Source organism: Macaca mulatta, chromosome 1 (assembly GCF_049350105.2).
Source record: "Macaca mulatta isolate MMU2019108-1 chromosome 1, T2T-MMU8v2.0, whole genome shotgun sequence".
NCBI lineage: Eukaryota > Metazoa > Chordata > Mammalia > Primates > Cercopithecidae > Macaca > Macaca mulatta.
The window spans coordinates 9,457,904-9,479,209 of record NC_133406.1 but is presented as its reverse complement, the minus strand read 5'-3'; the positions used below and the strand labels follow the sequence as shown (position 1 = coordinate 9,479,209).

The 21,306-nt window shown below is 39.2% G+C and overlaps 1 protein-coding gene across 6 annotated transcripts in view; it reads left to right on the top strand.

The window, feature by feature from the left end:
- CHRM3 (cholinergic receptor muscarinic 3) overlaps positions 1 to 21,306 on the top strand; it is a 522,214-nt gene that overhangs the window by 235,611 nt on the left and 265,297 nt on the right. For 4 of the 6 annotated variants that reach the window (XM_015126492.3, XM_015126482.3, XM_015126487.3 and 1 more), the window contains one exon: positions 7,024 to 7,086. The exons of 1 other annotated variant lie outside the window; for it this stretch is intronic. The gene's annotated coding sequence lies outside the window, so the exon portion shown is untranslated. 6 annotated transcript variants of the gene reach the window in all.

Sequence of the window (21,306 nt, the reverse complement as noted above, 5' to 3'; positions counted from 1 at the left end):
AGGGCCTGAGTCTGGACTGCCTGAAGTCCACACTCGACCGCTGCTGAAGACCCTGGATGGAGACTTCCTGCCATTGCAGTGAAGAGCAAAAATGAAACAGATTCTCCACACAAGCAGGTCCTACATATAGAACAAAATATAGCTACTTTCTAGTATTTAAGAATATATCTGCCTGCAGGCTTTAAAACTGAGCCAATATTGTTACTGATTCTTCATTTTCTAATCAGTTCCAAAGTATAATTGATGAGAATGACGGCCCAACTATGGAGAGATATTGGACTGTAAATTGCACTAGTGGTCCTTTAAGCTGTGTTTCTGGTTCGTGGCGGAAGCATCCAAAAGAGTGTCTTTTATAAGAATCAAAACTATAGGTACATTTTTCCCCTTTAAAGTTGGTTTCTTGAACCCCCGTAAACACTATTATTTAGTCAAACTCTGTAACACTGGTTTGGCCCAAAATAAGAACTACTTATCCCTGGCTTTCACATTCATGTTATGACTTAAGAGAGAGAGTGAAAGAGGGGTGGAAGTCAGGGTGGGGGTGGAGGGAGAGGCTCAGGTTCATAGACTATAATTATAAGTCACCTGAGCTGGGGTTGCTGAAAGGTTACTTGAAGAAAAGGGTGATTAATATTTTCAAGTATCTAAATGGAGCCATCTCTGGCTAAAGAATAGCATTTTAAAGATATAATATTATTTTAAAAATTTTAAGGAGCTTCAAGACTGGACCTTTTCTTTTGTTATAGATTTTTTTTTTTGAACTTTAAAAATTATAGGAAACCATTTGGTGAGTTAGACATTTTTAAAATTATAGTTTCATGGGAAAAATAACAGCATTGACTTTTAGATCTGGATGTGTTTTTCTGTGTTAAAGCTACTTACTAAATGGAGCATGTCGTAGTTTTTACTCAACAGGACAGAGTCTTTTAAAATTCTCTTTGTGAATAATTGTTATGTTGTTTTCTCAAAATACATTTTTCAAGGATTATCTCCCTCTTAATGCCACAATATCAGAACCTTGCCTAAAGATTGTTTTCAGTCTGCCTTTGCTGCAAGACTGTGTTTGAGGCCCCAGAGATAATAAATAGATTTATCTGTGAACACTACTTTTCTTGCCAAAAATCAGATACATAGGTAGACGCATATATAGATAGAAATAGAGATAGGTAATTATAGGTAGGTAGGTGGATAAGAGATTGAGAGAGAGAGAAAGAGTGAGAGAGAGAGAGAGAAAGAGTGAGAGAGAGAGAGAGAGAGAAAGAGTGAGAGAGAGAGTGAGAGAGAGAGAGAGAGAATATCCAGTTATGGTGAGGAAATGGGAAACAAAATTGCTACAACTGTTTTGATAAGTAATCTAGCAGTATGTACCAAAATTTAAGATGTGAATACTCTACAACATATAAATCATAATTTTAGGAATATAGAACTAAAAAATGAATAATAATCCGTGTGTGTGTGTGTGTGTGTATAAAATATCTCTTTTTTGAATATTGGCGCATGCCTGTAGTCCCAGCTACCCAGGAGCCTGAGGGAGGAGGATTGCTTCTCCTCAGGAGGATTATATATATGTATACACACACACACACACACACACACACACGGATTATTATTGCTACATTGTTTATAATAAGAAAAAGGATGCAACCATAATTCTGTAAATAGTAAAAGAATAAATTAGGGCACATCCATGCTGAGGTGGATTGACTCTGTCTTACAAAGCGGGAGTTAGATCAACAGGCATTGATGATAAATAAAAAGTACTGATTCATGAGAAGGGCATATGCATAGTCGTCTGAGTGGTAGGATAATAGTAAAAGAAGCGGGTGGAGACTTACTTTATTCTATTGTACTTCAGTTCGCTGTGCTTCGCAGATATTGTGATTTTTACAGATCGAATGTTTGTAGCTACCCTGCTTCAGCAAATCCATTGGCACCATTTTTCCAACCCCAAGTGCTCACTTTGTGTCTCTGTCACATTTTGGTAATTTTGTTTTTGTTTTTGTTTTTGTTTTGAGACGGAGTCTCGCGGAGTCTCGCTCTGTCGCCCAGGCTGGAGTGCAGTGGCGCCATCTTGGCTCACTGCAAGCTCCGCCTCCCGGGTTCCCGCCTTTCTCCTGCCTCAGCCTCCCGAGTAGCTGGGACTACAGGCGCCCGCCGCCACGCCCGGCTAGTTTTTTGTACTTTTAGTAAAGACGGGTTTCACTGTGTTAGCCAGGATGGTCTCCATCTCCTGACCTCGTGATCTGCCCGCCTCGGCCTCCCAAAGTGCTGGGATTACTGGCGTGGGCCACTGCGCCCGGCCTTGGTAATTGGTGTAGTATTTCAAACTTTTAAATTATTATTATATCTGACATAGTGATCTGGGATCAGTGATCTTTGAGGTTATTGTTATAATTGTATTGAGATGCCGTAAACCACTCCCACATAAAATGGCAAGCTTAATTGATAAATGTTATTAATGAATGTGTTCTGACTTCTCCACCAACCACGCATTTCTTTATCTCTTTTCCTCTCCTTGCGCTCCACCCCATTTCCTGAGTCACAACAATATTGAAATTAGGCCAATTAATAACCTTACAGCAGCCTCTAAGTGTTCAAGTGAAAGGAAGAGTTACATGTCTCAATCAAAAACTAGAAATAACCAAGCTGAGTGAGGGTGCCATGTGGAAATCTGAGACAGGCTGAAAGCGGTGCCTCTTATACCAAACAGCCAAGTTGTGAATGCAAAGGAGAAGTTCATGAAGGGAATGAAAAGTGCTACTCCAGTGAAAACACAAATGATAAGAAGGCAAAACAGCCTTATTGCTGATACAGAGAAAGTGTGAGTGGCCTGGCTGGAAGATCCAGCCAGCCACAAGATTCTCTTAAGCCATAGCCTCATCCAGAGCAAGGCTTTAACTCTTTTCAATTCTGTGAAAGCGGAGAGAGCAAAGGAAGCTGCAGAAGAAAAATGTGAAGCTAGCAGAGGTTGATTCATGAGGTTTAAGGACAAAAGCTGTCTATATAATATAAAATTACAAGGTGAAGTAGCAAGTGCAGATCATTGATGAAGGTAGCAACACTAAACAGCAGATTTTCAGGGTAGACCGAGCAGCCTTCTGTGGGAAGAAGATGCCATCTAGGACTTTCATAGCTAGAAAGAAGTCAAGGTCTGGCTTTCAAGCTTCAAAGGACAGGCTGACTTGCTTATTAGGAGCTAATGAAGCTGCTAGTTAAGTTGAAGGTAGTATTCATTTATTATTTCAAAAATCCTAGGACCCTGAAGACTTAATGTTAAGTCTACTTTGCCTGTGCTCTATAAATGGAATAACAAAGCCTGGATGACAATGCATCTGTTTACAGCCTGGTGTACTGAATATGTTAAGCCTACTGTTGAGAACTACTGCTCAGAAAAAGATTCATTTAAAAATATTACTATTCATTGACAATGCATCTAGTAATCCAATAGCTCTCATGTAGGCATACAAGGAGGATATTAATGTTGTTTGCACGCCTGTTAATATAACATTCATTCTGCAGCCCATGAATCAAGGAGCAATTTTGGCTTTTAAGTCTTATTATTTTAATAAATACATTTCATAAAGCTATAGCTGCCATAGATTCTTTTGATGGATCTGGGCAATGTCAGTTGAAAACCTTCTAGAAAGGATTCACCATTCTAGATGCTGTTAAATACATTCATGATTCTTGGAAGGAGGTAAAAATATCAACACTAGCAGGAGTTTGAAGAAGTAGATTTCAACCCTCATGGATGATTTTGAGGAGTTCAATACTTCAATGAAGAAAGAATAAATACCATTGTGGCAGAAACAGCAAGAGAACTAGAATTTAAAGTGGAGCCTGAAGATGGGCCTGAATTGCTGCTATCTCGTGATAAAACCTGGAGGAGGAGTTGCTTCTTACGGATTAGCAAAGAAAGTCATTTTCTTGAGATGGAATTAACTCTTGGTGAAGATACTGTGAATATTGTTAAAATGACCACAATGGATTTAGAATATTACAATAACTTAGTTAAAGAAGCTGCAGCAGCCTTTGAGAGGATTGGTTCCAATTTTAAAAGAAGTTCTACTGTGGACAAAATGCTGTCAAGCAGTATCACATGCTACTTGAGAATGAGATGTATAGCATCACATGCTACAGAGAAATCTGTTACAAAAGAAAGAGTCAATCACTGCAGCAAACTTCATTGTTTCTTATTTGAAGAAACTGCCACAGCCTCCCCAGCTTTTGGCAACCACCACCCTAATCAGTCAGCACCCATCAACATTGAGGTAAACCCTCCACCAAAATAAAAAAAAATATATATATATATATAACTATAAAGGCTCAGATGATTGTTAGTATTTTTTAGCAATAAAGTATTTTTAATTAAGGGATGTACATTGCTTTCTTGGACGTAATGTTATTGCACATCTAATTGATGACAATATAGTGTAAACATAACTTTCATATGCACTGGGAAACCAAAAAATGTGTGTGACTTACTTTATTGTGGTGGTATGAAACCAAAACCACAGTATTTCCAAGGCATGCCAGTACTACTTTAAAGAGGTTAGCAAAATATCTTACCTTTTTTATGGATATCATAAATCAGAGTAACTTTTTTTGACCTGTTGAAAGAAGCCTGTCATCTGGCCTTCCATAATTATTCTGTCTCTAGTTTTGTTTTCTTCTTTATTTGGCTAACTATATAATTAGGACAGCATTCTCTGGAATTGCCAATCTTATTTTGATTATGTGACCTTTGAGCCATGTTTACTGGGTTTTGGAGAAGACTGTCATCTGTACTTAGATATTTGAACCTCATCTCTAAATGAATGTTACATGCAATTAATTTTCAATAGAATGAATCTGCAGCTAGGATGAAAGCCAATTCCTTTGCTTGTTTTCAGAATGAATGTCTTTCTGAATCTGATACTAGAGAAATTTAATCAGAGAAACTTCAAGATGTTCAATCTCATTTATTGTCTCCCCATTCTTTTAGTGAACAAGATATTGATACTAGTAGACACTTCAATAATTGAGTTGTGTTTATGTCTGTTTTAACATTAATGGTGCTACTTAATTTTGTATAATATATTTACTTATTTAAAATGATCTGAATTTCAACATGTAGGCCATGTTGGGACTCCTAATTGTAAATTAGTCAAATGTGTTTGTAATAATGGGCATTTATTACTTTTAATGAAAAAATCCCCTGTAAATATTTTCTGAGCACCTACTATGTACAAGACAATGGGTTTCTGTGAGATGACTGATACATGGTTAAATGGAATTAACTGAATACTTGCCCTTTGACTCATTAGATGTTACAGGGATATTAGCAGTGAAAGATGAATTGTATGCTCATCAGCATGCCCTAAATAGTAGAAAATGTCTATTTGTTAGATAGAGATGAGGGAGAGAAATGACTCCATCCTCGCACTGAAGTGTTGTTTGATGACTTACCCTCATTTCCTGTAGTAGGAATGAAAGTGTTGATATGATTGAGTTTACTCTTGAAATTCTGGGTACACAGATATTATTTCCTGAGAATGTGCTGCTATGTAAGAGAGGCAAGGCAGCTAGTGGAAAGAGTCAGGCAGAGCTGAGTTGTGACCCATGGTAACTTACCCCCTCGACCTCAGTTTTCCACCCCAGGGTATAAAGTGCATGCATTTCATGGAATGATAGCTCCAGCCCTTCCTTCCATAAGACACACTTCTCAGATAGGGAGGGCCAGGGGCGGGCGGCAGGGAGGAAGGGGATCTTGGGAGAGGAGGAGTCTGAGAGGCCTTGCTTGAGTCAGATGCCCTCCATTGCTGAAAGTGGGAGAGGATCCGGTGATTGACAGTTCCAACATGGCAAGCAATAGCAGAAGGAGAGGGAGGCACTAAAGAGAGGAAGAAGGGATATGAGGGCAGCAGAGGACCAATGCTCGCGAGCATAAATGTGTTTCTCAAACTGATGAAGGAGCAATTACTCTTTTCCCCCAAATCCTTTGCATATTAATACTTTTAGAAACATGTAAAATAAAAATCTATTTTTAAATTCTCAATTACATATCCAATTGCTGTAATACTCTCTCGAAGTTTGCTCTCCATCTCTGTGCTGATCTTGTCACAGATGACACTCACAGAGGTTTCACTAGGCTCCTCTCTGACTTGCTGAGAAAATCCCTCCACATGCACCTCTGGGATCCTTTTACTTCTTCCCTCATGGTCTCTTCTCGGTCCTCTTTCCATGTGGTGTCACCGTCACCGTGCTGTGCAAACTTCAAGGTCCTCCTTTAAAAAATTCAACTACACCTTATCAGGGGATCTTATCCTCAAGTTCTTCCATAGCATTTCCCATCCCTTCATGACCCTCTGAATTCAGCCACATCCTTCACAGTGACACAGTTCCCCGGTTCTTCTGCAAATCCTGGCACTTCTTTTTCTTTCTCTAGGTTAACCTTCTAATGGAGGTGCTTTCCCAAGATTCTGGCCTCGCTATCAGGCTCAGTACACTTAGTGTCTGAAGTGGAGTTGGGAGATTTTCATGAAGATTGCATTTTCTTCCTGTATGAGATTGAGTTAACTGTAAGATCACTGTATGCATATATTTTGAGTAGTGTCTTGGAGAAGATAGAAACTGGAATACTTGTTGAACACAGACCGTACTAGCCAATGTGCTAAGAGAAGAAGGCAATCATCACTTACGTGTAAAATGAAGAGATGAGCAACTTCTTTGTTTTTATTCTCACTCTATCTCCCTTCCTTGCAACTGGAGCTTAGGCAGGTAGGACGTGAGGAGCTGTAGAATGAGGAAGTCAATAGATACATTTCTTTTCCAGTGACAGGTACTTTAACTTCTCTGACCCTCTCCATCCTCTTCAGGTACATGAGGTTAGGCACCATGATCCAGGAAGTCACTTCCAACTCAAAAATTCTGTAATTTTTTTTTGATTGCCTCTACTCGTGTTGTGTAACCTATTGATGTTCTCTTTCTCAGGGTCCTGGTTATTTGTTAATACCATCTTTTTTTGCTGTTTTTCTTTTCTAGCACTTGTATTGTGATTAGCGGCCAAAAAAATGACAGTCAGAACTTCAGCTAAGGTACAATAAGGTAAGATCCTTTTTCTAGTTGAGCTATTTCCTTGGAAAGGGGAATTGATGGCCCAATCTGTGAGAACAGATTAATAAGGAATAAGAATTTATAAGTTGGTGTTTTCAACATGATGTACAGTTGTTACCATTAGTCATGCTCAATTTTTTGTGTCTTAATAAAGCTAAGTGTGTTCATTTTCTCATCAGTTTAAAAATGGAAATAAAGGCATGTTGATTGAGATTTGAAATAAGTTAACTTTATTTCAAAAGCACATTTGTGTTTAACTGTAGCAATGTGGAATTTTTTGAAATATTGCAAAATGTTTGAATTATTAGTACATATATAGGATTGTGTAGCTTGTCTAATTCTTAGAAGCTTAAGAAGTATCCTTTGATTTAGATTGCCTTTCTTCAGAATGCTGTACAAATACGATTGTGAACATAAACAGCAACACTGTGGAAAAGCTCAATCTTTCTTAGATGTTATCCTTAATAATGTTTTATCTATCCAGCAAACACTGCTAACATCCTACCTTAAATCCAATCTCCCTATATTAGTCTGTTCTCATACAGCTATAAAGACACTACTTGAAACTGGGTAATTTATAAACAAAAAGGTAATTTATTAATTGTGTTCTACATGGCTGGGGAGGCCTCAGGAAACTTATAATCATGACAGAAGGCGAAGGGGAAGCAAGGCATGTCTTACATAGTGACAGCAGAGAGGGAGAGAGAGTGCAGGGGAAACTGCCACTTTTAAAACCATCAGCTCTCATGAGAACTCCTTTGCTATCATAATAACAGCATGGGGGAAACCGCCCTCATGATCCAGTCACTTCCCACCGGGCCCCTCCCTCAACACGTGGAGATTACAATTCGAGATGAGATTTGGGTGGGGACACAGAGCCAAATCCTATCACTACCCTCTTCCTTCCTAATAAAATCTTGATGTTGTAAGGACAGCAAAGTGCCCAGCTAAAAAATATTCTCATCTTCCCAGATTCTCTTTCTGTGGCCATGTGACTCAGCTCCAGCCAATGAGCTCTCAGTCTTGGTCCCTGGGGAGAGTCTTTCAAGAGGAGATTCCTCTTCAAATGTTTTTTCCTTTGTTCCTATCCCATCGTTCTATCAGGAAATCACGCCCCCACCCCCCACCCCTTCTTGCAATCACAGCAACAAAAGCCGAACTGGAGATACTGGAGTGGGAAGATAAAATGAGCTTGAGCTCTTGCAAGCCCACCATCAGATGTCTTGTTTCATGAGACACATACAGTCCCTAATTTAGACGAGCTTATTAGGTTTGCTGACACTCAGAGCCAAATGGAGCCTTAGCTGATTCAGTAACATTTATATCTGGATATCATGCTAGACACGTTACCCTATCTTACTTAAACACCACAGTAGTACTATTAAGTCGAGTATTTTTATTCCCATTTGATGTACGAGGAAACAGGCTCTCAGATGTGAAGAACTTTGTCCTGTGAAACTTGTCCTATGGTAGTAACTGGCACAGGTGAGATTTGAACTTGGACCTGTCAGAGGCTGATCCCTGTACACAGCTGCCTCAATGCTGGCCCTGATAGCCTGGTTCCAGGAGCTTATTTTGCTGATTACATTTTACAGTTAGGCAGTGGGCATTGTCAGCTCAGTAACTCTTTGACTACAATACTCTTCAATAGCACAGACTTTCTATTATATTTTCCATTTGTAAAACTAAGTGAACTGAGTCTGTTCCTGTATAACAGAAATGAGAGAGAAAGACAGAGAGAGAGAGAGAGAGAGAGAGAGAGAGAGAGAGAGAGAAAGGAATAAAGATAGAGAGAGAGAGAGACAAAAAAAGAAAGAAAGAAAGAAAGAAAGAGAGAGAGAGAGAAAGGAATAAAGATAGAGAGAGAGAGAGACAAAAAAAGAAAGAAAGAAAGAAAGAAAGAAAGAAAGAGAGAGAGAAAGGAATAAAGATAGAGAGAGAGAGACAAAGAAAGAAAGAAGGAAAGAAAGAAAGAAAGAAAGAAAGAAAAAGAAAGAAAGAAAGAAAGAAAAGAGGAAAAAAGAAAATAAAAGGAAAAGAGGAAAACAAGATCTGATTTGGGAGAATCAGTTTATATTGGAATTGCCTATGAAAGTTGGTAAAGGAAATATTAATTCTGAGCATCTTCTTTTCTTTTTTTTTTTTTTTTTGAAATAAAAGTCTAGAACTAATGGTCAAAATATGGTCACCAAAACTCAGCTTTTACCCAACAATCATAGAATTAAGTATTCTCTGCCTAACTGTCTTCATTAATTCACTCTTATTGACTTGGTTCAGAAAAAATATACATATATAGCTTAAAAACTAAGTCACATAATGAAATTTCTTTCTGAAGAAAGTTATACAAGGCATTGCATAAGGCACTGAGCTGACTTGGGAGATGGGGGAGCTGGATGATGGAAAAATCTTTTGGCTGGAAAATAAGGGACTGGAAATGCAGGGGACAGCCCAGCAATTTTTGGCATTACAAAAAGCCATTTCACCTCTCTGGACCTTTGCTGCTTATTTGTAAATTGATGGTATAAGGTATTCTGATATGCTGTTAGTACAAAATACTAGCTTACCTTCTTGGGTCTCCATTGCTAATGCAGGGAAATACTCTGATATCTATTCAAAGCAACAGTTTTTATTTCTGTCCATTGAACCTGAGAGTGACCAGTTATTTTCGTTTTCCTTTTATTTCTTCCAAATACATCCTGAATCCCTTGTCTCTTTTGTTATGACTCTACTCCAAGCCATCCTCTTGTCTTGCCTGGACGATGGCATTAGCTTCATGTTAGTCAACATGGTTTTCATTCTTACCACACAAAATTACATTCTGTCACAGCCAGCGTCTGCTTTGGGAAGCCTCTGTCAGATCGTATTATTCTCCTATTTGAGACCTGCTCAAAATCCTTCAATTCCTTCCCCTACATTTAGAATCAAATCCAAATGCATTAATATGACTTATAAATCTGATATGATCTGGTTTCTACTTGTACTTTTCTCTCTTTCTTCCTATACTCCAAGTCTCCCTGTCTTTATTTATTGAATATTTCTCTTTGTTCTTTGCCCTCGGGGGCCTGGCACTGAGCCCCTGGCTCTTCTTACTACTTGACCCTTCCAGTCAAATCTCAACTGCCAAGACCTCTCCTAACCACTCTCTCTAAATAACCACCATCTTGGACACCCAGGTTTCATTCCCTTCAGAAACTGGAAGTTTTATTTCTTAAGGCATATGAAAATAACCCCTTATGGACAAAATACTTACATATGTCATTTAAGAGATTTAGGTAAGACGTGATGAATCTGTCGCACCTGTTTATAATTTGTTATTTATCTCCATTGTAATATGATCTAAGCTCCATGAGGGCAGGGCCTTGTCTGTTTTCTTCACTGCCAAAACCACTATACTTATAACGATGCCTGCCCCCTGCAAGAAGCTTAGTAAATGTTTGTTGAGTAAATAAAGAGTCAGAAAATACCCTATGTTAAATATCCTAAAAGAAATTAAGCAGTTCTTATAGAGTCCCCAGTGTGTCTTTTGCTTAGATGGGAAGAAAAGAAAAAAAAAAAAAAAGGCAGGGCGCGGTGGCTCACGCCTGTAATCCCAGCACTTTGGGAGGCCGAGGCGGGCGGATCACGAGGTCAGGAGATCAAGACCATCCTGGCTAACACAGTGAAACCCTGTCTCTACTAAAAAATACAAAAAATCAGCCAGGCATGGTGGCTGGCGCCTGTAGTCCCAGCTACTTGGGAGGCTGAGGCAGGAGAATGGCGTGAACCCAGGAGGCGAAGCTTGCAGTGAGCCGAGATGGAGCCACTGCACTCCAACCTGGGCGACAGAGCTAGACTCCGTCTCAAAAAAAAAAAAAAAGAAAAACAGAGAAAGAAAAAGATGAAGAAACAATATAGGAAGAACAGAGGACAGACAGAGGTATAAATAGAAAATAGCAGTAAATCCTTGGGTGGGACTGTTTCAGGGATCTTTACTCAGTGACATTTCTGATCTATGATGTTGGGTGACAGGGCTCCATTCTTTGGATCTTACATAGATTTATTGGCTAAACCTGGCACATGCACAATGAGAAATGTTTGTTGAATGAAGGCCCGAAGGAATGAAATAATAAATTATTGAACTGCTAAGAGCAAAATTTTCCCTGTTTTTATGGGCATGACAATATTCCCTTGATGCCAGTGTTTAATCCATGTTAGTAACAAACATTCCAGATAACAATGACTGTGAAAAATACCCTGTGAAACAAAAGTCCGTCCCTATGCCAGGCATTTCCCTTAGCGCATTTCAGAGTTTATTCTGTATTCAAGGGAATTGTCACAGTGACTATCCAGAATGGCACATGGTGTTAATGTATTAAAAATACTGACAGGAAGAGGAAAACTAGAAAAATGTCTTATCTGTCAGTTAAATGATATCGCCTCGTGGATAGATTACAGCAATTCCGGGGTTTTTTGTTTTCTGCCGATTGAGGTTTGACAGCTGTTTGTAAAATATTTACATTCTGATTTCTGTCACATTGACAGCACTTTTGGGTCTTTGGAAGATGATAATCATATGTTAGGAAAATGTTAAAAAAAATTGAAGCTGATCTGTTGAGGAGAAAAATCCGTTTTTAAAATTGTGCAAAGGAAGGGCACCCACTTTATTAAAGAATGTGCATCTAATAAAAGTCAGAAGTAGTAGATTCTTGTGATCCAAAAACACACTACATATAAGGTGCAGTATAGTATCCCTCCCAACCCTGCCTGCCTTGCGTACCTCAGCTTTTCTTCATCAGCTGTGTGTGGCTGGCCACATACTTCTTACCCTTTTCCACTTTATTCTGTACATAAAATGGTAATATTTGGATGGCACATTACATAGGATTTTGGAGTATCTATATGAAATTTTGTGAAAGAAATTTAGTTTATATCCTTGGTATTAAAAGAAGAGAAAATAAAAAGCATTGGGAGGAATACAAAGTATTGAATTTATATAGAACTTCCAAATAAAATCTTTTCAAAGATTGTAATGAGAAGCAGAAATTTGTATAAATTTATATTATCAGGTATATAGAAATGATGACCTGTAATTCTTGATCAATGGTCTTATCAAAGTCTTTTATTTGGTTTTGTAAATTAATTTTCTGCTCTAACATTTTGCTACATCACTAAACATTCTTTTTAAATACCATTATATTTATATTCACAGAAAATGTGCATAATATTCTATAACATACATAAATATTCCTGATCATTTCCAGTATTCCGTGTTAAAAATTAATATTGATGAAAATCATTGTTAATAACTTTCTACACATATCCCTGAATATCTTCCTTAGAATATAGTCCCAGAAATGAAATTCCTTGATCAAATGGTACACACATTTTTAAGGCTTTTGATATTTACTATATGGTTTTCCTTTCATCAAAGTCTTGATAGTCACTGTCTGTGTGATGCTTTGTAAGAACAAGTAGATGACAGAAAATGTAAAAACCTATTTTATAGCCATTCAGAAGTTTCCTGTAATTGAAATTATGTTTAAAGATTCTAACAGCTATTACTTTCTTTCATTGACAAATGTAATGTTGAAACCTCTTGGGATAAGGCAAATGATTTTGAAACCCATCCTAACCTTTTAGTATCAAGTATTTGAAAAATTCTTAGAAGGCATAAATGTTTTTATAGCCCTCACCCTGCACATAGCTTGAAATCACTAAAAGAACATATCAGCTGCAAATGGACAGAAGCGGACTCAATCCTTGATGCTTTGTAAGAACAAGTAGATAATAGACTAAGTGACTAGGAACAAAAGTGCAATTGAAGGTCCTAGGTCTACACCCAATTCCCACCCACCCCTCTTCCCATCCCTGGCTCAGTCCTGTTCCCCCAGGGTCCTCAGCCTCAGAGCCTGCATGTGGACTCTCAGCCTGAAAGCCCAAACAGCTTCTCGCCATGTCCTCATGCCTCTCCCTTGATCACAAATGTATTTGGGTTCCAGGTTCACAATGGGAATGCATCAGTGAAAGATTATTCTATGCCTTAAATGGGGATGGACTGTGAGCTTTAGGGCAAAGAATTTGAAGGACCTGGTTGTGTGAAACTTGGTCTAGAAGGAACCAAAATTTTCATCGGCCTGTCCCTTGGAGAGGGTTGTGATGAGAGGGATGAGAAGAAGGCCAGAGTAGACCCTTTGACACGGTGCTTTTCAAACACTCATGTGCATACAGTCACCATTAAAATACAGATTCTGATTCAGAAGGGCTGATGAGCCTTTGTATTTCTGACAAGCTTTCAGATGAAGCTGATGCCCTCTGATGAAGCTGACTGCACTGTGAGTAACCAAACTGTGATACACAGGGCCAAGGCACGGTCCCATGGCCTGGGAACTGGACCCAAGTATTGGCTTGATGTGAAGACAGAGAGGTGGTCCCTGCTTGGGACAGCTGTCTTCAGCAGGAATTCCCAGCCTGGCCTTCCCACCCCTCCTCTTCTCCGTTGAACACCATGCTCCCTGGTGTTCAACCTGTACCGCTACCTCCTCCATCAGCTCATGGCTCCTTGTCTGTGATAGGCACTGACCTTGATATCTGAATGGCAGAACCCCCGCAGCTGTGCTCAGAGTATCACGGAAGAGCAGCAGGAGCCAAGTGTCTCCACCGTATTTGCAGCTGGACTAGACCTTAAGCACAGCCCCAGATGCACTCAGCTATGCCTTCCTCTGAGGACTAGGGCCCCTGCCCAAGTCCTGCCAGCCGCTGGAGTCTGAGGGTACTGGCTTCTCTCTTGAACACCAGGATACTGTGGGACAACATGTGGGAAGCCTTATAGTTAGATTCAAAATGGCACATTCAGTGGAGATAGTAAACACAGTAGTCCTCCAGTGATATTGTAGTACATTATATGATGACAGATTAAAAACCAAAATTCAGCTTTTCAGATGGCCCCGATGAAAACAATGCATTTTAAAGAAGCAATCCTTAAATTGCCAAAGGAACATGTGAACCGAAAGGAAAAGAAAATCCAAACCAGGAACAAAAAAATAAAACAAAATAATAGATGGTACGTTTAAATTAAAGAAACTTTTGGGAAACAAATACCTATGTGATGTCATACACCAAACAAACACAATGCAGAAAAGCTAGGAAAGGTTAAGGTATCAAAATGTATTATAGAATAGTGTTTATGTCAAAAACAAAAATAGTATCAAAATATGGACATCAAAAATAAAGTAACTATAATGGAATGGCTACAAAAAAATGTAACTAAAGAACAGCCATAGAGAACCGGCAGTAGTCACGTGAAATAATAGAGGTGGTTACTTTCATAAAAATACAGCTTCAACGTTTGTGGGTGGTACTTTTTAACTAAAAGAGAGTTTTTAACATAGTTCCGTAACATGGAGAAATTAAGTTACATTCCAAGAGAAATGAGAGAGTTCTTGGGCTTACAGTGAAAAAGTTTTGGAAACGGACTTGAAAATTAAAGCATAACATTTGTACTAAACAACATGCACAATCCATGCAAATGTAAGGAGAAATAAGTTCAAAGCACATAGAAGAATGCTTTGAAAAAAAAGAACTTATAATTTGACCAAAGGAAAAGGCAATGCATGTGCAATATTCACAATCTAGAGTATCACAGAAAAAAAATAAAATTCAATTTACACAATTTCTTAGTATTCTGAGACTGCAAACCCTATCCAATTTTGACATGTCCTTTCAGCAGAATACTTATTCAATTCCTGTTATATGTTCTCCAAATGGACCATGTAGCTGATCTGTTCTAACGCTTTAATACACAGCCTATGTGTATGAAAGAAGAGCTTGCAGTCCAGTATTAATGACAAGCTATATACATATTTTTAAAAAATGCTATGGCTGTTAAGTATGATGCTGGATAGAAGTCACGTGACCAAGTTGTCATGGTCTATATCATTAGCACGTTTGGATGTTTTTCACAGTGATAGGCACATATAAGCACTGTTGGAAAATGTTCATGGAAATGACATGTTAATTGACATGCTAAGGTAGAATAAAAGGTAATATGTGGCTTCAGGGACATAGAGATAGCCGTCTATAAGAAGGTAATATAATATGAGACTTGAGAAAGGGCAGGATTTATATAGGCACAAAGAGGGTACTGCAAGGGATCATGGGTAGGAATTTGAATGCAAGTGATAGCTTCAGAGTTGTGATGTGTGTGGATGTGGGTGTGTGAGTTATAAGGATGAGGAAAGGCAGGCAAGGCCAGAGTGAGAATGACTTTGTGTATCTTAAGGAACTTCGATTTTACACTAAAAGTAACAGAATAACACTGAAAGAGCTTGAGTAGAGGAATAACATTAAGGAAAATTAACTGGGCAACAATATGTGGAAACTGACTGAGAGTGGGGAAATGCATAGATATGTCACTCTTCTGTGGTAAGAAGAGATGAAGGACTCAACAAGGAAAACTACCACGGCAGTGAGGAAAGGATAGACTCAGAAGACACCACGAAGAAATCTGGATCTTATCCCTTTGTACATCAGTTTTATATTTGCCCTCTCCTGTGTCTTCACACTTTTTAATTCTTTTGATTATTTGTCTTTCATATTTAAATGTTTGATTTATAAAGAAAACACAAACACCTCCTTTTAGGCTCTCCATTGATTTCAGTCTCACCTGCCTTCTCTTCCTGTCACCATCCATGACCCCACTTATCCAATTCAATTTCATCATCTTCCCTTCACCTCCTCCACCCACTGCAGTTTCACCACATCGCTCCAACTGTGGTTGCCAGAATGAGTAAAGACCTTCTCGTTGATAAACCCTCAAGAATCTTTGGTCCTTAACTTTCTTGACTCCTCTGTAAATTTCGTTACTATTGACTTTTTTGAAATTCTCTCTTTTCTTGGATTCGAAGGAACCTCTCTCTTCTTGAATCTCCTCTTTCATCTCATCAGCCTCTTTCTCTTTTATTTTCCTCTCCTTCTTTTCTTCTTTCTCTTTTTTTCCCTTTTCTTCTTTTATCTATTGCTAAACTGATGATTTCCTTCCCTTCCCACACCCCAAAATTTGGTTCAGATTTTTTCCTTTTTACTTTACTTAACTCGCCCATCAGTCCAGTGACACAAAGCTGTGTCTCAGCTTAGACATTTTCCCCTAGTCCACATCTGTATCTCCAGCTGGACAACTCCACATGGCTTTTCACCCTATACTCCCAAAACCAGAATAGCAAAACTGAGGTCTTCTGCTTCTCCCTACTTCTCCATATCTCTACCCTAGGTACAATTCAAAAATGAGAAACATCCCTTTATCATTCTGAAATGAAAATGTAATCGGCTGGGCGCAGTGGCTCACGCCTGTAATCCCAGCACTTTGGGAGGCCGAGGCGGGCAGATCACAAGGTCAGGAGATCGATACCATCCCGGCTAACACAGTGAAACCCATCTCTACTAAAAATACAAAAAAATTAGCCAGGCGTGGTGGCGGGTGCCTGTAGTCCCAGCTACTCAGGAGGCTGAGGCAGGAGAATGGCATGAACCCAGGAGGTGGAGCTTGCAGTGAGCCGAGATGGTGCCACTGCACTCCAGCCTGGGTGACAGCGAGATTCTTTCTCCAAAAAAAAAAAAAGTAATCATAATTCAAATTAAGCCACTTCCTAGCTGGCTCAAAATTGCTTAGCTTCTATGTCTCTCAGTTTTCTTATCTACAAAATGGAAAAAAAAATTGCACCTACCTCACAGGAGTATTGTGGAAATAGTAACCGGCACAATATAAGCCCACCGTAAATATTAACTATTTCACAGTTTGAAATAATCAGAGTCCCCACTGACTTAAAAAGAAAAAACGAAACTAGTTTCCTCAGCATGTTATTTAATTTTTGCTTAATTCTCAAGTTGCGTTTCTCATCATTTCCTAACTTCTACTCTACCCTCTACCCTGAAAGAAAGATTCTCTAGGAGGCTGCTCTGCCCTATCCACCCCCAAGCTCATGAGTGTCTCTTCCTGTTATTAATCATGACTTATCTTTAATAGTTTTCACCGATGCTTCAAAGTATATGTGGGATGTCTCTTCTTGCTCCCTTTTCCCCAAGTCTGAGTTTGTTTTTCTCTCTTTGCTCCTGGAGAGCCACTGACTTAGAGGTTTTTCACCCTTCATTGCCATTGTGCGCACATCTTTATCTGACTCTCAGATAAAGGCAGCTCCTTCGTGGTAGAGAATGCACTGCTGATATGTAAGTGGTTTTGAGAGGAAGTATAACAGGAGAGTGTGGACAACACAAGAGAATAAGCAGTTGGATGCACGAATAGTTCATCTAGAAATAGCCGACGGTGGAGGTGAGCCAGCCCCACCCCTCCACGTGGATCTGGGTAGTGGAAGAGGGGGAATTCTGGAGAGAGAGCTAAAGGGAATATGGTGATTTCAAGGATAAGCCAAGTTTTGTCTCAAACAATGATGTGAGGAAGGAATGGAAGTCAATTGATAGATTGTTTACAGTGGATGAGCATGGAAGGAACTGGGGCAGTGGAAGGGACCGGCACAGCGTCACCAGTAAGTCAGAAGAGCTCATGCTGACTTGATGATAAATTTGTATCTGTATAAAATCTTCTGGAAGCAGATTCAAACAGATTGAGATGTTCGGTCTCAAGAATGAAGAATGGACATGACTGATACATGAGTCAGTGATGTGTAGGAATTATAGATAGTAACATTAATAACATTGACATATATCCATAGTCTTATTGAGTCACAGTATTTTTGGGTTATGGTATACATACACACCTATCTATATGTGTGTATATGCAGTGTCATATATAATAGTGTATTATATATACACATTGTATATATTTTGATTGTAAGAGTAATGCAATGTTTATTATAGAAATGTTTGCAGCCATCAGTGCTATGGTCTGAATGTTTCTGTTCCCCTAAATTCATATGTTAAAATCCTAATCCCCAAGGTGGTAGTATGAGAAAACAGGGCCTTTGGGAGGTTAAAAGGGATTAGTGCCCCCATAAAAGAGGCCCAAGGGGGCTTCTTTGCCCCTTTCATCATGTGAGTACTCAGTGAAAGGCACCGTCTATGAACCAGAAAGCAAGTCCTCACCAGACACCAAATGTGCTTGTGCCTTGATCATGGACTTCCCAGTCACCAGAATTGTAAGTGATACATTTCTGTTGTTTATAAGCTATTTAGTTTGTGGTATTTTAACTGCCCAGATGGACCTAAGGCAATAGAAGAGATGTAAGTCTGATTTGAAATGAGTTAAAAAGCAAAATTGGAATTTAGGAATTCGAGGCAGTTGATACAAATGACCTCATAAGTAAGCTCAGTTTTAAAAGGGAGCAGAAACATTGTATGATAGGGGCTGCAGAATAATGGAAGAGGCAGGACCTGGGACCCTGTGAGGGCTTTTTTAAGCTAGGAGATATTAAAGCCTATTTGTGAAATGGTGGAAGTAACCCAGGAAGGAAGGATAAACTGAGGATGGATGAGAAAGAGGACTATTGCAGGAGTAGAGACCTTGAGTGTGGGAGAAGGACATTGGGTGGGTTTTCCCTGGGTGATGCAGGGACAGAGGCAGAGTTCATGGCACAGATGCTGGTGGGTGAAGAGATAAAGATAATCGGATTATTATTACTTTCCTTTTCCTAACTACAAGGTGCTAGGCAGCAGGGCGCTGTGTTCCATCCAATTAAAATAAGGTAAATATTTAAAGCCATCCTTTGGATTTAGAAGGATGGTTCTGAAGAAAGAAGCCATGTGCACAGTTACTGAGCTCAGGGTCTTTGATCTCAGACAGCCCTCGGTGTCCTGACCCTGCTACCTTCTGTCCAGCTGTGGGACTCTCATCAGGTAGACGGGGAGGTGTCCTGTGCAACAGCCCAGGCTCTGGACTTGGCTCTCAGCTCTGTCAGTAACTGATGTGTAAGTTTGGGTTAAGCACTAAGCCCTTCCTCCTCCACATTTCTTCTGTAACATGGAGACAATTAAATGATTCTTCTTATAGGCAGGGTGAGCAATGGATGATGATACGGTAAATTTCGTAGTGTAATGCCTGCTACATATATGTCATGGCCTGCCCATGTTAGCAGTTAGTATTTCACTGCTCTAAGCCTTAGTTTCTATCTGCAGAATGGAGACAATGATGCACTTTGTCAGACATGATTATTGTGAGAATAAAAATAAATCGCATGTCAAGCTCCTAGCACATAGTAAACAGAGTAAAAGGGAAAAAAGAAGTGTGAGTGAGCATGAGGAATGGCTTCACTCTGCCGCCACAGAAATTGGTAACTTTCTTTTTTTTATTTTATTTTATTTTATTTTATTTTATTTTATTTATTATTATTATACTTTAAGTTGTAGGGTACATGTGCATAACGTGCAGGTTTGTTACATATGTATACTTGTGCCATGTTGCTGTGCTGCACCCATCATCTCGTCATTTACATCACGTATAACTCCCAATGCAATCCCTCCCCCCTCCCCCCTCCCCATGATAGGCCCCGGTGTGTGATGTTCCCCTTCCTGAGTCCGAGTGATCTCATTGTTCAGTTCCCACCTATGAGTGAGAACATGCGGTGTTTGGTTTTCTGTTCTTGTGATAGTTTGCTAAGAATGATGGATTCCAGCTGCATCCAAGTCCCTACAAAGGACTCAAACTCATCCTTTTTTATGGCTGCATAGTATTCCATGGTGTATATGTGCCACATTTTCTTAATCCAATCTGTCACTGATGGACATTTGGGTACCATATGACCCAGAAATTGGTAACTTTCTAAGGAAGATTTGGAGAGAGAAAGTGATTTGTGATTTGGAGGCAGAGTTTTAAACTTAATTTGTAAGACGAAGAAGCCAGTTAAAGCCTGACAATGTGGCCCGGGACAAGCATTTCATTTGAAATGATAAATTTAATAAAAATGGATTCATTTTCACTTCACCGAAAGTGAGAGGAGATTCTGTGTGTGCATGGAAACATACAAGAGCAAATGTCTGCAGAGGCTAACTAAATGTAATGAGATTTTATACTGAGAAGCAACATTAGTTACCAGAGTATAACACAGCATCTGAATCAGTGCACAAAAGTTAAAACTAAGTAAATTTATTCAATTACATAAAATTCTGTGTTTTGTAGTATCACACATTAATATATGTAAATATGTGTAAATACATATGCATAAAATAGGTGTGCGTTAATATATGTAAATATGTAAGTGTACATATATGCATAACATCATGTGTTTTGATTTCTAAATGGAATCATAAGGCTCATGACAGCAAACCTAGCTCAGTGCCTGGCACATAGCAGATGTTGAAAAATAATGGATGAATAAATGAATTAATCAAACCCATATTTGCAGCTTGTGTAACTTATGTTGGAGATCCCCATCTTAGAAAAAAGTAGTTAACATATTCTATTTGTTTCTTTATAAACAAATTTAATACAAATTGATGCTTAATGATGGAAAGCTAGATACAATTAAAGAATATCTTATATGAGCTGATGTGTCAAATGAAAGAACTAAGGAAAGGCATTGTGAAAGGCAAGTAATGTAGGTGGAGATAGGATTGTGTCTTAGACAGAAGAAAGGAGGGTGCGGTACAAAAGACGTCATGAAGTATTACCCAAAACAATGTTGTTTCTGCTTCAAAATGTTTGCGCTTCTTATTCAAGAACAAGGAAGGCATGACTTAAAGCTGGAGGCAATAAAGCCTTGCACAGAGAATGGTGTTGGGGTGTTCAGAAAAGATGGAATACTAGACTTGGCTAAGACAGCTTGTGGGTTCCTCTCTCCTCACTTCTCCCCTTCCCCAGGCCAGCCCCTAGAGTTGAACTCCAGTGAGTTGCCTGACTGACTCCACACTTTCTGAGGGGAGTGTAGAGAAGTTGGTACTAAAGTGTGGTCTAAGGATCAGCAGCAGCAGCATCACCTAGAAGCTTGTTGGAAATGCAGAGTCTGAGACCCTACCCTTGTAGTAAGGGTTAAAAAGAAAAAGAGACAAATTTTCCTCTGCACAGCAGCTCACTTCAAGGACAGTTATAAGATAATGCTGTCCGAAAAGCCAAGGCCAAAGGAATGAGCTCCAGACAGCACCCCCCACCCCACCCCTCCAGAGCAAGGTTGAGAGGGAAAAAAAGAGAGAAAGACAAATTCCTTTACTGTTACTCCTTTCCCTGGCCTCTGAAGCATGACTGTTTTACAAATGTCTGTGTTTAGCCAGTTCTTGTTTTTCTTTCGCTGCAGC